Below are 3,714 nucleotides of genomic sequence, written 5' to 3' on the forward strand. Positions count from 1 at the left end.
CCACGCTCCATCAATACACCGATGGAGTGAAATGCCGCGTCTTTCTTACCACACTCTCGGGATCGGCTCAACGGTGGTTCCGGAGGTTGCCGAACGGATCTATCACAAGCTTCAAGGATTTCCGAACGGCCTTCCTCCACCACTTTGCTAGCAGTCGGCGTTATCAGAAGACAAGTGTCAGCCTGTTCGCCATCAAGCAAGATCCAAAGGAATCGCTTCGGGCTTACATCCAACGATTCAACCAAGTGGCAATGGACATCCCAACGGCCACATCGGAGACGATGATGAACGCCTTCACACAAGGCCTGGTAGATGGTGACTTCTTCCGATCGCTCATCCGAAAGCCGCCCCGAGATTATGATCACATGTTGCATCGGGCCAACGAATATATAAATGTGGAAGAAGCGCAAGCCGCTCGGAAAAAGGAAACTCCAGCCGAGCGCGCCCCTGTTCCGCTCAGCAGCCACCCAGAGGACCGAGGGCCGAAGCAATTCGATCCCCTCACGTCAGATCGCACGTACAAGAAGTGGCTGCCGCTCGGCCCAAACCGAAGAAGAAGTGGACCCCTCTGTTCTGCTCCTTCCACCAGTCGGATACGCACAATACGAGGGATTGTCGAAGTCTTCCCTTCGTGACTAATCCCATGCCCAGGAGAGCCGAACGACGGTCTCCTCCCATCGACAGAAGACAAAGGACCTATGAAGCTGACCGGACCCGCACCGAGAGGCGACATCACCAGACGCCCGATCGGCACCGATCCCCAAGACGGGAGAATCGCCGGGCGTCCAGAGAACGGTCTCGACCGTCCGCTCGGGAGGAGGAAAACAGGAGCAATACTTCCGGGCGAGATCGGTATTCTGGAGGGCCGACCGAGGAGACTCCAACCGAGCCGTAAAGGCGGGCGTCGGCACCGCAGATCCACGGTCATCAGAGCCAAGAGCGGGCAAGTGGACCGGAAATCACTTTCGGACCCGGGGACTTAGAAGGCGTAGAAGTGCCCCATGACGACGCGCTGCTCATTAAAGCGGTAATAGCAAATTACACCATTCACCGCGTATTTGTTGACACAGGAGCTCGGTCAACATCATATTCAAGAAGTCGATCAACTGCAAATTGATCGAGCCGAGTTGCTGCCCATGACAACCCCGCTCTACGAGTTTACGGGCAACGAAGTTCACCGGTCGACAAATCCGGTGGCTACCTCACTGGGAGAAGAGCCGCTCAGAAGGTAAACTTCGTGGTGGTCGACTCTCCCTCATCCTACAACGTCATTTTGGGACGACCGGCGCTCGGCGAATTCCGAGCGGTTGTCTCAACCTTCCACTAGAAGATAAAGTTCCCCGTGGAGGACAAAGTGGGAGAAGTGCGGGGAGATCAGCTAGCAGCTCGGCGGTGCTATATAGAGATGATCCGAGCAGAAGCTTGTTCCGCTCGGAAGGCGCCCCGAATTGAGGTACACGCCATAACCGAGAAACCTCCTGCTTTAATTTATGATGAGAAGGAGGAAGTCCAGATCCATCCGACCCGATCGGAGGCCACGACTTTTATCGCCCCTGATCTGGGGAAAGAGCAGAAGGAGGAGCTGATTCAATGCCTCCAACGAAATCATGATGTCTTGGGCGACACATGAGTTACGGAATTTCGCCAGCCTAGCGCAGCATGAATTGCATGTCCGACCGGACGCCGGCCATGAAGCAGAGAAAAGGGACTTCAGCTCAGAGTAAAATCGCATTATCCGAGGGGAAGTTGAAAACTACTGGAGGCCGAGCATATCCATGAAGTACAATTCCCGAGCTGGCTCGCCAATGTGATGTTGATCTCTAGGCTGGGTAACGAATGATTTTTATCCTCTGCTCGGATAGATCACCTGGTGGACTCCACGGCAGGGTGAACTAATTTGCATGCTTGACGCTACCAAGGATATCATCAAGTACCGCTCGCCGGAAGATCAAGAAAAGTAAGCTTCAGTACAGCCGACGGCACATATTGTTACAACGTGATGCCGTTCGGATTGAAGAATGCCGGAGCCCCCTATCAACGCTTGATGAAAAAGGTGGTCAAGGAGCAGATCGGGAGGAAGCTGGAAGTTTATGTCCGTCCGAGCGGCCGATCTTTTCAAGGATATGGAAGAAACCTTCCGAACGCTGCGCAAATATGGAGTCAAACTAAATCCCCAAAAGTGCCTGTTCGGAGCCAAAGGAGGGCGTTTCTTGGGGTATATAGTGACCGAGCGGGGAATTGAAGTAAATCCCAGCAAGATTAAAGCACTGCAAGACATGCCGCCCCCAAGAAATACAAGAGAAGTGCAAAGGTTGACCGGTCGAATAACTGCTCTATCTAGATTCATCTCCAGAACCGCCGACCGGAGCCTGTCATTCTTCAAGATCCTGCGCAAGGCCACTAAGTTCCAGTGGGATGAAGAATGTGACCGAGCATTTGAAGAGTTGAAGACATATCTTAATTCTCTACCAGTGTTAGCCAAGCCGGTCGGGGGTGAGTCACTTTATATGTATCTGTCGTCAACTGAGCATGCCGTAGGCTCAGCACTTGTGAGGGCGAACGTCGAAGAACAGCCGGTGTATTTTCTAAGCCACATTTTAAAAGATGCTGAATCTCGTTACACTGGGCTCGAGAAGTTGGCCTTTGCTTTGGTTCTAGCTGCTCGACGCCTTCGACCGTATTTCTTGGCTCACACCATTATTGTCCGGACGAACAGTGCACTCGGAAGAGTGCTGTTGAATCCAGAAGCGTCCGGACGGCTCATCAAGTGGACGACAGAATTAAGTGAATTTGACATCCAATATCAGCCCCGCTCGGCGATTAAAGCCCAATCCTTGGCTGATTTTGTGACCGAAGTGCAAAGGCCAGAGCCGGAAGCTATGTGGAGAATATATGTGGATGGATCCTCCACTCGGCTCGGAAGTGGGATCGGAATATTATTACTCTCACCTCAGGAAGAAAAGATGCACCTATCCGTCCGGCTAGATTACAAAGCTACTAACAATGAAGCAGAGTATGAGGCCCTCCTAGCCGGACTGCAGGCAACACGGCATGTGGGAGCAGGTCGGGTGACACTCTATTCTGATTCACAGTTGGCCGCTCAGCAACTCTCCGGCACCTTTGAAATTAACTGTGTTCGGCTCAAACTCTACACTGAGGCCTTTGAAAAACTCAAAGCTACTTTTCGAGAGGTGCTTATTCAGAAGATCCCACGAACGGAGAACCAGGCGGCCGATGAGTTAGCCAAACTCGCGAGCTCAATAACGCCGGTCGCCATTCAGCAACCAATTGAAAAAACGTTGCTGGTGGCGCATGTCGACCGGATGCAAGGCCTCGCATTTCCAAGTGATTGGAGGACACCTATTATAGAATTCCTCCGTTCGGGCACCACACCATCCGATGAATATGCAGCCCGGCTCCTCAGAAGAAGAGCCGGTCGGTTTACACTCATCGGAGATCAGCTTTACAAGAAAGCTTTCTCGCGCCCTTTGCTGAAATGTGTAAGCTCGGAGGACTCAGCACATCCTCCAGAAGTACATCAAGGATCATGCGGGGTCATCCGGGGACGCTCATTGGCCAAGAAGATCCTCTTGGCCGGATACTTTGGCCAACTTTACAAGCAGATGCCGCTCGGACAGTATCTACATGCCTTTCATGCCGAATATCACAACTTCTCCCACCGACCGGCAGAGGAGATGAAGGCATCAACCATTT

This window comes from Zingiber officinale, chromosome 3B, assembly GCF_018446385.1.
Source record: "Zingiber officinale cultivar Zhangliang chromosome 3B, Zo_v1.1, whole genome shotgun sequence".
In the NCBI taxonomy this organism is placed as follows: Eukaryota; Viridiplantae; Streptophyta; class Magnoliopsida; order Zingiberales; family Zingiberaceae; genus Zingiber; species Zingiber officinale.